Source organism: Aquarana catesbeiana, linkage group LG11, assembly GCF_042186555.1.
Source record: "Aquarana catesbeiana isolate 2022-GZ linkage group LG11, ASM4218655v1, whole genome shotgun sequence".
Lineage (NCBI taxonomy): Eukaryota > Metazoa > Chordata > Amphibia > Anura > Ranidae > Aquarana > Aquarana catesbeiana.
The window spans coordinates 169646388-169658963 of NC_133334.1; the positions used below are offsets into that span (position 1 = coordinate 169646388).

General features: G+C 42.7%; 1 protein-coding gene across 1 annotated transcript in view; it reads left to right on the forward strand.

Annotated features, from left to right (window-relative positions):
* NRN1L (neuritin 1 like) overlaps positions 1-12576 on the forward strand; it is an 806791-nt gene that overhangs the window by 489456 nt on the left and 304759 nt on the right. The gene's annotated exons all lie outside the window — the stretch shown is intronic.

The window sequence follows — 12576 nt, forward strand, 5'->3', positions numbered from 1 at the left end:
TTGTTCTTTGGTGTGGTACTTTTAACCACTTCCCTACCCAGCCATAGTCATATGACGTCCACAGATGGGATCTCCCATCCTGGGTGGACGTCATATGACGTCCTGGGATTCCCGGCCGTCTAGGGGGCGCACGCACGCCGCCGGGAGCGCGCGAGCGCGCCCGCCGCATTGCTCGGGACCCGGTGCGTGTGCCCGGCGGCCGCGATGTCCACCGGGCACCCGCGATTGCCCGTTAACCGGGCCGGACCGTGGATCTGTGTGTGTAAACACACAGATCCACAGCCTGTCAGCTCTGAGGAGAGCGATCTGTGTTCCCAGAACGGAGGAACACTGATCGGTCTCCTCCCCTTGAGCGTCCCCTCCCCCTTCAGTTAGAATCATTCCCTAGGAAACATATTAACCCCTCCCCGCCCCCTAGTGGTTAACCCCTTCACTGCCTGTCACATTTACACAGTAATCAATGCAATTTTATAGCATTGATCGCTGTATAAATGTGAATGGTCCCAAAAATGTGTCAAAAGTGTCCTATGTGTCCGCCATAATGTCGCAGTCATGAAAAAAAATTGCGATCGCCGCTAAAAAAAAAATAAATATTTTTTTTTTAAAAATGCCAAAAATCTATCCGGTATTTTGTAGACACTATAACTTTTGCGCAAACCAATCAATATACGCTTATTGCGATTTTTTTAACCAAAAATATGTAGAAGAAAATGTATCGGCTGAAACTGAGGAAAAAATTTGTTTTTTAAAAAAAAAATTGGGATATTTATTATAGCAAAAAGTAAAAAATATTGTGTTTTTTTCAAAATTGTCGCTCTTCTTTTGTTTATAGCGCAAAAATTAAAAAACCGCAGAGGCGATCAAATACCACCAAAAGAAAGCTCTATTTGTGGGAAAAAAAGGACGTCAATTTTTTTTGGGTACAACGTTGCATGACCGCGCAATTGACGTTCAAAGTGCGACAGCGCTGAAAACTAAAAATTGGCCTGGGAAGGAATGGGGTGAAATTGCCCGGTATTGAACCGGTTAAGTACTGATGCTAACAGACTGCATGGGAGCTCGACATATGTCTGGTCAAGCATGTGGTGCCCAAGCGGCTGTTGTTTTGGCCATGCTCGATACACTTCAGACACATGTTGCAAACAGCAACGGTACGATCTGCTGCACACGTCTCAAGAAAGGCCCACACCAAAGAACTTTCAGAAAAACATGCGGAGTCAGCAGCACCCTGCACATGCGGAGCTCTGCGGTGTGATGCAGTCGGTTGCCTGCCCTTAAGCTGGCCCCTGGAGGGCATCCTGCCTCGTTGGAGATGTGCCTCCTCCTCCTCTCTTCCATCTGGCACCCACGTAGAGTCAGTGACCTCATCATCCCCTCCCTCCTCGCCACTGGAGCAAACCTGGCAGTATGCTGCAGCTGGGGGAACATGACTGCCAGTTTCTTGTCCTTCTTGGGCACCCCTTTACTCTGGGCTCACGTTACTGCCTTCATCCTCAACCTGGGTACCATCATCAGAGCCTTCAAAACGCTGTGCATCCTCCTGCAGCATGTACCCTACACTGTGGTCAAACAGTTCGGGGGATTTCTCAGGGCATGATGGTGGGGCTAGGGAAGGAGTGACTGATGACACTGAGCCGATGGAAGAGTCCGCTTTGGCAGCTGCATTGGCAGACAAAGTAGCTGGGTGACAGAGGATGAGGACAGCTTGGTCATCCACTCTACCAACTCTTCTGCATGTTGTGGCTTAACACGGCCAGCTGCCGAAAAAAAGGACAAGCGTGCCCCACGGCCACATGCTGAGGATGCACCGTGTCGTGACCGGCACTGTTGGCTGTAGACACAGAGCCTGCTTGCCCTCTTTTAGTGCCTTCCAGACATACTGTACAATTAGATTAGCAAAACAACGCCTGAAGTTTACTAAAAACAGTACACCAGGAATGGCCTACAGTCAGGTATGCAGCTCACTGAGTCACCTGCCTGAAAGTGTCTTTGAACACGTACTCCAGGAATGGTCTACAGTCAGGTATAGGCTTGGCTAGACTATATATATACAGGCCTGTGTATATATATATGAAATACACTGCAGCTAACTGAATCAACTGCCTGCCTAAAGTATATTAGAAACAGTACAACAGGAACGGTCTACAGTGAGATCTAGCTAAACTGTATACAGTATATATATATATATATATATATATATATATATATACATACACAGAACCGGGATGCATAAATACTAAATATACGCTGCAGCTAACTGAATCGCCTGCCTGCTCAAACTAAATGAAATTACACTCTCTGTCTCTCTCTGTCTCTCTCTTAACAATGCCACCAACACACTACACTCAGCCGACGTGCAGGCGGCCTTATATTGTGTGGGGCGTGGACTTAACCCCCTGTGCCATAATTATGGCTCTCTTTGCTGACGGCGCTGTGATTGGCCAAAGCACGCGGGTCATAGTGCATGCTTGGCCAATCATCAGCCAGCAATGCACTGCAATGACGCAGTGCATTATGGGCCGTGATGCATCACTCAAATTTGGTGTGAGCGGCCCATAATGTTTGATCTACGTCAAATGATCGAACAGCCAATGTTTGAATCGAACTCATGTTCGACTCGAACAGACAGCCCATCTCTACTGGTGACCCCACAATAGAGATAAAACTTTTCCAAGAAATTTAATAAGACACGTGGCCACTCATTACAATTAGAAGAAAAGAGGTTTAATCTTAAACTGCGTAGAGGGTTTTTTACTGTAAGAGCGGCAATCATGTGGAATTTCCTTCCACAGGCGATGGTTTCAGCGAGGATCATTGATAGTTTCAAAAAACGATTAGATAAGCACCTGAACGACCACAGCACATGTAATACTAATAATAAAAATAATGCAGCGCTAAGGGTAACCAAAAAATGAAAAAAATTTTTTGTTTGTGAACAAAAAATTATTATGAAAAATTCGTGAACTATAATGTCATAAATGATACCACAAAAAACATACCATAAGATTATTATGACCACTGAAAGATTGTGCAAAGGATTGTGCATTCAAGTGATATTATCAAACAAACCAAAAAGTGATCATATAAAAAGTCCCATCACAATTGGTGCAATTTTAAATATATGTAAAGTTCATAAACATAAAAAAAGATAATCCAAAGTCCGTGATGAAAAGATCCAATCTCCCAAGAGGTGAATACACCTAAGTGAATATGAGGCTCCTTACCAACTCAGAGTCGGTAAGGAGCCTCATATTCACTTAGGTGTATTCACCTAATGGGACTTTTTATATGATCACTTTTTGGTTTGTTTGATAATATCACTTGAATGCACAATCCTTTGCACAATCTTTCAGTGGTCATAATAATCTTATGGTATGTTTTTTGTGGTATCATTTATGACATTATAGTTCACAAATTTTTCATAATAATTTTTTGTTCACAAACAAAAAATTTTTTTCATTTTTTGGTTACCCTTAGCGCTGCATTATTTTTATTATTAACATCTGAAGTTTGTGTCTGACTTTTTGATGCTGGCTGCTTTTGGTAATTTAGGGTAAAATCTCTGATTTTTTGTTTACTTTTGTATTAATTTGCTTTAGTCTGTAAGGGTTAATCCTTTATAGCTATCAATCAATTACTAGGTTTCTAGCGCAGCGTTAACCTTTGGTTTTTTATACATATGTAATACTAACATATAATCACACATATAGGTTGGACTTGATGGACTTGTGTCTTTTTTCAACCGCACCTACTATGTAACTAATGGTATTGTTTGTGGTTTGTAAAGACACCTGTGTGAGCTTGGATAAAGATTTTTGTGAGATGGAGAGCAAGCATGCTCAGTTGTGCTGGCACCTAGTTGTAAAGAGACAGGGAATTTATCTTTACTCAGACTTTTAAAGATATTTCAGTGTAGAAATCACTTTTTCACACTTTAAAAGCAGATTATCTTTAAAAAATATACTGCATATTTCAGTACTATTTAGGCTGATCATATCATGCTCTGAACATTATTTGCATGTGCAATTCTCCAGGTCCTAACAAGACTAAGGGTTTGGGCGCTATCTGTTTTCTGGGAGCTATAGTAAATTGGACTTTGGGAGTATTTTTGCACCAGAGCTACAGTGAATTTCATTTTAGCGCTAATTAGCGCTCAGCGCTATATTAAATGACCCCCAATGTGTGATAATATGATAACACCCGACAACACAAAAAATATTTAAAACACAAAAATATTTTTAAAAAATATAAAAAATAATATAAAAAATAAAGCCACCACAATTGTGCCAACAAATGTTAATAATAATCTAGAATTCCAAAAAAAGTCCCATCAATAGAATCCATGTATGTGTTGTGAAATACCATACATTAGGATATTTCAATTTGCGATATTCAACTTTCTATGTGTATCCCCTGCTTTGTGCACATGCTCCCTCCACCAGATGGACTCTCACCTTGGGTTTATGACCCCCCCCACCTAAGTTGGGTCACAATGCACTTGTGTTCCTCCTTTGGTATGGGACTTTAGATTACTTTTATCCTGTTCCTGAGTTTGCCATATGTCTAGCCAACTTTACCTTATGCTGTTACTCCCAATGATGTCTTCATTCAATCATATATGTAAACAGAGAAACCACTGTACATAGTGCTTTACTGCTTAAAACCATCATGTGTTTATTCACAAAACTTTAAAAAATTGCACTCACATGGTGAGGGTGCTTCCAGTACATCACATTGTAGCCCGCAAATATGTAATCCAACATCCAATGTACAGTATCTTATAAAAGTAAGTACGCCCCTCACATTTTTGTAAATATTTTATTATATGTTTTCATGCAACAACACTGAAGAAATGACACTTTGCTACAATGTAAAGTAGTGAGTGTACAGCTTCTATAACAGTTTAAATTTGCTGTCCCCTCAAAATAACTCAACACACAGCCATTAATGTCCAAATCGCTGGCAACAAAAGTGAGTACACCCCTAAGTGAAAATGTCCAAATTGGGTACAAAGTGTCAATATTTTGTGTGGCCACCATTATTTTCCAGCACTGCCTTAACCCTCTTTGGCATGGAGTTCACCAGAGCTTCACAGGTTGCCACTGGAGTCCTCTTTCACTCCTCCATGATGACATCACAGAGCTGGTGGATGTTAGAGACCTTGCGCTCCTCCACCTTCCATTTGAGGATGCCCCACAGATGCTCAATAGGGTTTAGGTCTGGAGAAATGCTTGGCCAGTCCATCACCTTTACCCTTAGCTTATTTAACAAGGCAGTGGTCATCTTGGAGGTGTGTTTGGGGTCGTTATCATGTTGGAATACTGCCTTGCGGCCCAGTCTCTGCTTCAGTATGTCACAGTACATGTTGGCATTTATGCATCCCTTAATGAATTGTAGCCCCCCGAGTGTCGGCAGCACTCATGCAGCCCCAGTCCATGACACTCCCACCACCATGCTTGACTGTAGACAAGACACACTTGTCTTTGTACTCCGCGCCTGGTTGCCTCCACACAGGCTTGACATCATCTGAACCAAATAAGTTTATCTTGTTCTCATCAGACCACAGGTCATCAGGCTCCAGTAATTCATGTCCTTAGTCTGCTTGTCGTTAGCAAACTGTTTGCAGGCTTTCTTGTCCATCATCTTTAGAAGAGGCTTCCTTCTGGGACGACAGCTATGTAGACCAATTTGATGCAGTGTGCATCATATGGCCTGAGAACTGACAGGCTTACCCCCCCCACACCCCTTTAACCTTTGCAGCAATCCTGGCAGCACTCATACGTCTATTTGTCAAAGACAACCTCTGGATATGACACTGAGCATGTGCACTCAACTTCTTGGCGAGGCCTGTTCTGAGTGGATCCTGTCCTGTTACACTGCTGTATGGGCTTGGCCACCATGCTGCAGCTCACTGGGGCACTTTAAAAAAAGAAAAATGTTGTTTTTATATTTCATTTTACTTTTATTTTTCTAGTCTGACACTTTTTTTACATTTTTTTTAATCACTTTTATTCCTATTACAAGGAATGTAAACATCCCTTGTAATAAGAATAAGCCTGACAGGTCCTCTTTACAGTGAGGTATGGGGTAAATAAGACCAAACATCTCACCTCTAGGCTGGGAAGCCTGAAATAATAAAACTAAAAAAAAATCTCAACTTCCCAGCTGAGGTGGCGCCATTTGTTTGAATGCAGAGGCCAGGTGTTAAGTGACAACATCGTGCCCAGCCTCCGAACGATCATAGAGACTCTGGGGACCATCTGGTCTGCTGTAAATTTCTATGATCAGCATCTGGGGCTGGCGGATCTGTTCTCAGACTCACCAATGGCAGGGGAGAGTCGGTAGAAGCATCAGAGGGTGGCGGGGGGGGCGTCCCCTCTCACCGCCGGAAGAATAATCATGCGGCTGAACCAGATGCTGAAGCCGCTATGAGCATTCTTATGGTGTAGGGAATCACTGGCTCTAAAAGACGATATCTGAATGATGCTTGTAGCTGCAGGCATCATTCAGATATCCCCACTCAAAGTCAAGGACGTCATATGACGGCCGGCGGGCGGGAAGTGGTTAAAAAAAGTATGATTCTGCGATAGCCATCACTGCATGGGCTCAGGAATACTTCCAAAAATCACTGTCTGTGAACACAGTTCGCTGTGCCATCCAAAAAATGCAAGGTGAAGCTCTATCATTCACAGAAGAAGCTATGTCTGAACATGATCCAGAGATGCTGCTGTCTTCTCCAGGCCAGAGCTCATTTAAAATGGTCTGTTGCCAAGTGGAAAATGTGCTGTGGTCAGACTAATCAAAATTTGACATTCTTTTTGGCAACCATGAGCGCCGTATTTTCTGGACTAAAGAGGAGAGGAACCTTCCCGTTTGCTATCAGCACTCAGTTCAAAAGTCTGCATCTCTGATAGTATGGGGGTGTATAGAATGGACAGCTTGCACAACTGGAATGGCACCATCAATGCTGAAAGATATATCCAGGTTTTAGATCAGTCATATATAAAATATGCCCCCATCCAACTTTTTTTCAGGAAAGGCCTTGCATAGTTCAGAAAGACAATGCTAAACTGCATACAGCATCTATGACAATAGCATGACTTTGTAGTAGAAGAGTCTGTGTGCTTAAAGAGGAACTGCAGTCTGCTCACATAATTTGTAATAAAAACATCTTTGCCACTCTGATGCTTCCATCCAACCACTTTGCATATTATTTTATATACACTGTGATTCTGTACTTGCCAAATATGCTGCAGAATTCTCCCTCCACTGAGTCTGGCTGCATCCATTTTAACTGTGGGCAGCTGAAGCTCACTTCCTGAATTTACACAGAGGCACACCTCCAGCCCTTCAGCTCTCATTGGCCCTCCTATGACTCATCTCCCCTCCCTTCCTGGCAAAATCTCACGAGAGTGAGAGAGAGCTGTGCATGATGTCAGCCTAGGCTTTTTACCAGACAAGAAACAGGAAGTGGGCTGTATAAGGCATTTACTGGCAGAAAAAAAATGTTTTACTATCCAAAGTTAAAACAACAAGGGCAGAAGATGTAATAGATGGAAAGATGAAAAAATGACTGAAGTTCCACTTTAACTGGCCTGCCTGCAGTCCAGACCTTTCACCAACTGAAAATATTTGACACATCTTGAAATGAAAAACAAGGCAAAAAACCCCCCAGAACTATTGAGCAGTTAGAATCCTATATCAGTGGTAACACCGTGGTAAACATGCCATTGTCCCAACTTTTTTGAGGCGTGTTGCTCCATCAATTTTGAAATGACCTTTTATTTTTCTTAAAATGGTACATTTTCTCAGTTTAAATATTTGATATGTTTTCTATTTCCTATTTTCTATTGTGAATAAAATATGGATTTATGAGATTTGCAAACTATAGTATTCTGTTTTTATTAGATTTTACAAAGTGTTCGTACTTTTTTGGAATTGGGGTTGTAAATTGCATGTGAAACAAAATCCAAAAGAAGTAAAAAAATGTCCAGTCAGTATAGTGCATTCATTTCTTCCTGTGAATATCTGATGCCCCTGGTAAAATGCTTCTAAAAATTAAATTAGTCATAGCAACACCCAAAAGGTTTTTCACCATTTTTTGTTTATGAATGTTGTTTTGTACAAATGGACCAAATACAAGGTGCCAGGGTAGTTAATAATAAAATATTTTGCCCTCCAACAAAATAAACGGTAAATACCCAATGAAATTCCGATTTCCTGACACAGCATGACAGCATATACGTATGGGTAGGCTCCGCCCCCCTGCCCTATCTCAGAACCGGTTATACTATAAGAGTAGGTCTCCTCCCTGCCCGCAGCATTCTCTTTTTTTTTTCCTCACTGCTACAGCCGGTTATGCTACTGCTTTCCCTCACCTTTACCAGACGCTTCTGGCCAAGCCGCACAGGTTCAAGCCTCTCCTGTGACGAAGCGCACCACTGTACAGGCAGACATGAAGGCCTATATGGGGGAGACCTCCCGCCCTCAGGATCCAGGAAGAAAGGGGGGTGAGGGCATATGGTCTCTAGGGATTGCTCCTTTATCATGACGCCATGGATGGACATACATTGGACTTTCTGTTTGGACTTGAAGCATGCAGGTGGTAAGGCACCACATGGTGCACAAATCCATATTATTCAGTTATTGCTGTAAGTATGTGGTTAAGCTTGCATTTCTGAAGGGTTGTGGTTGTGTCTGCAAAACTGCTAATGCTGATAGCAGGTGTGCTGTGCTGGGCTGAAGCCTTTCTATTAACTGAACAAGCCTGGCCCTACAGTCTTGACTTATTGTCTGCAGGTATGCTGTTAGTTTGCATTTCTGAAAAGCATATATCACACATGTGAATCTTACTGGCTGTCCATAGTGCCACTCTGTTACTAATATTTCACAGGTTGAAGTCTGTGTCTGCAGTATTGCTAATGCTTGGACTGATAACAGGTGATACTGAGTCCTTTCCTATTAATGCAGGGCCTGGCCCTGCAAGCTGGGTTCACTGTGTATTGATGGTTGGTTGTGGTATGATCCTTGGTGGTACATGTGTCTAAGGTAGGTTTAACCTGCTAGTGCTAATTGTCAGATGATTATTAACTTGTGCTGCTTACCTGTGATTACATTAATTCTACAGTATGAATGACTGTTATGTGTTTATTTCTATGCATTTACAGGCTGACCTTGGTGCTAAAATAAAAGTCAGGATCTGTTTAGTCACATTCCTTAGTACTTACCTGTTAGCAATGTGTAAGTGGGGTTATTTGGGGTACCCCACAGAGAGATATGTGGTTTTGTAGTGGTTACTACTTATAGCAAATACTCCCAGGCATGGCTCTAGGCTTTCAGCTTATCTGTGAACCAGTAGCAATCAGCCTTCCTAGAGACCAGCAACTTTAACTAAGGTGAGGGCAGGTAGGCATATGCTATATCCTAAAAGAGTGCACATTATGGGCATAATGGGTGTAAATCTCTCCAGCCTTCAACACCAACACCAGTCAACCTGCTTCTGCAACAAGGGACAGATCCTCTTCAGCCCTGAAGGAACCACTATGTAGTTCACTGCCAGAGGAGGCAGTTCAAGAGATCTCTACAGTAATCATAGTGGTCTGGTGGTAACTGGTGTGTCGGCCAAAATGCAAAACAAAGTTGCAGGCCAGAGGCAGAGACTGAGAAAGCCTACAGTCACTAATGGTTCCATACCAAGCCTAATCAAACAGCTGTGTTTATTTAAAAGCAACCTCTACCTCAGAGCTTGCTTCTGGGAAATTACTATGGCAAGTTGACATATCAGAAGCAAGAGGTGGATACTTTAACCCCGTCCAAACTGACTATGTGGAGCTCAGGTACTAAGCTATTCAAACAAAGTCATCTAAAGGGTACCTCTGCCTCAAAAGCAGCCAGCCAAACAAGCTTCATCAGATTAACCAAGGGTGCCATTCTTCCAACAGAAGAAATAATATCCTTTGCAGAGACCCTGGGACAGCAAATAGATCCGGAGATGAAGAAGGTTCACACTACTATTAAGTAGTGTTTTGTGACCTGCGATTGAGCTCACTTCGGTAGCCAGACTGTCAGGACCCCAGACAGGATGAAAGCAGAGTTCTGTTCAGTGATAAACGCTCTATGATGGCAGATCCTAGATTGAAAATGGAGTGGCCAATGATGCAGTTCAGCCACTGCGGAAACAAGACTGTATGCTGTTTCTCCAGTAATCATTGTAGTCAGTGAAACCTTATGGCTCATCCTATAAGTAAACGCATGCCGCTTTAAGTCAGAGTGGTGACTGTTCAAGCCGGATCTGGTGATATCTAGAAGGAGGATTAATCCCTTATGTTAATCACCAATGACCAGAGGACAGCCAAAAGACAAAGTAACGAAGAGTGAATGACAGGTTAAACCTGGGAGAACTATAGCAGAGAATAAAGAATCAATAATCATCCTTATTTGCCTAAAGCCAAGCCGCCCAGTAGGGTCAGCTGACAGTTATATGTAAATTTGAGCTTAGGATCCATGGGTCCTGTGCATTAAGCAAGCCCATGGAATTTTCATTCCTCTCTACCAATTCATTGCATTCCCTCCATGACGCTTTAGAGCACAAGGGTTGTGGCTACATGGTCGTTAGTCAAAAGTCTGACTTGAATAACAAGTGGAACGATGAGGATCCAAAATTGCATAGGCCATCGTTGCAATTAATCTCTCTAGCCGTCAGTAAGGCTTGACCTCCACAAATCATACCCCATGATTTCCAAGGAGTATCGTTCATAGCGGTGCAACTCCAAGTCGCAGCGACTTCAAAAGTAGTATCTACACTACTTTTGATCCCACTGTGATCTAACTTGGGGCCATGGACATAAAGAATACACAGGCATTGATTCAAGTCGCATAGAAATCACAGTAAACTCACACGATTTTTAGGTCGCAATAGTGGAAACCTAGGCTAAGACTGTAGATGGTCTTTAGACCTAGCAAGTTGCATAATCGCATGGTTGCATAGTGGGTCAGGTTGAGGATAGACACAAGTTGACCAAGTCCAACCTATGTGTGTGATTATATGTCGGTATTACCTTGTATATCCTGTATGTTGTGGTCGTTCACAAGTGTGTACACACTTCGAGATGCCCATGTTTCGGCAAGTACCTTTGCTTGGCCATTAGAGTTCACTACAAGGTCATCTGGCAGACTGTGACCTTTCCACAAACTCCGGGCATATTGGGTCCAGTAGGGGTCGACTTATGGGAGCAAGGACTGGTGAGCCTTGTTTGGTCAACAGACTGGTGCAATGACTTCCAGGTTCCATGACTTCCAGGTTCGGGGAAAAGAGTCCTAGTACAGACTCTGAGTCGGGAAGAGCCATCATCTAGAGACCAACTAGTCTCATTACAACAATGACCTACCTAACTAACTAATCTTTCAGTGTATCAGCTATTAGGCATACCAATCATCACAAGTTGTTACTCGCCGGGTATTCATGTCAATGGAGGGCAAGGTGTCCAAAAGTCAGAGTTGCAGTGGTCGTAGACTGAAGTCTTTCCAAAACGCAACAAAAGAGCCTCAACTACATGGCCAGTAACACGGAATAAGTATTCTGTATGGGAAATAGGTCTAGAAGGATCTTAGACATCCAAGTGTCAAGCCATGAACTACCTTGTTGCTAAAATTATCAGGCAAAATGGCTCTAGTCTCTTCCAACACTATACAAAGGTTGGTATCTTTGCAACCTAGGTTAGAACATCATCCTTTTGGCATATCCAAATTGGGTGTTTGAAGTACCGCAAACATTAAAAATAGATTCAAGGTTCAAGAGAGACATAGAACTGGCCCTTCTTCAAGGAGAAAAACGATAGGCTCATCAGGCCTAACGACAGCAGAAGACAAGCACTGTCCAATGAAGATAATCGCAGGGGTGCGGATCAAGTCAGTCAAAGGGCTTAGATGGCTAGGACAAATCTATCACATAAGGGCAGAGACCGCTCTTCCAAACTGATTGCGTGTCCATGGGCGGAACTCCAAAGGAGTCCCTCCAGAGTTAATATATAAACTACGACCTGGTCTAAATTTAACACGCTGGGGGTCCATTCTTGTGGACCCCAGCAGCCTTAACTACAATACATCTCAGTCGTTAGTGGGGATAGATCTAATCCTCAACTTAAACACTTCAGCAGTACCCACCCTTGTCGTCTGGTGAGTTGGTACATCCCATACGTATATGCTGTCATGCTGTGTCAGGAATGAGGAAAATTTTATACTTACCTGCTGGTAATTTTCCTTTCCTGATGCAAGCATGACAGCATATAGGTCCCTCCCGAAACTATATAAAAAAAAAAAAAAAGAAAAAGAAATGAAAGAAAGGCTTCGCAGTGATACTAAGTTACAATAATTCTGCGGGCAGGGAGGAGACCTACTCTTATAGTATAACCAGTCCTGAGATAGGGCAGGGTGGGCGGAGCCTACATATACATATATGCTGTCATGCTTGCATCAGGAAAGGAAAATTACCGTCAGATAAGTATAACATTTTCCTCATTCGTCTCTGTCCCCCAAGAACTCGTTATCATAGCTAAGGGAAATAACTTAAACAGGGAC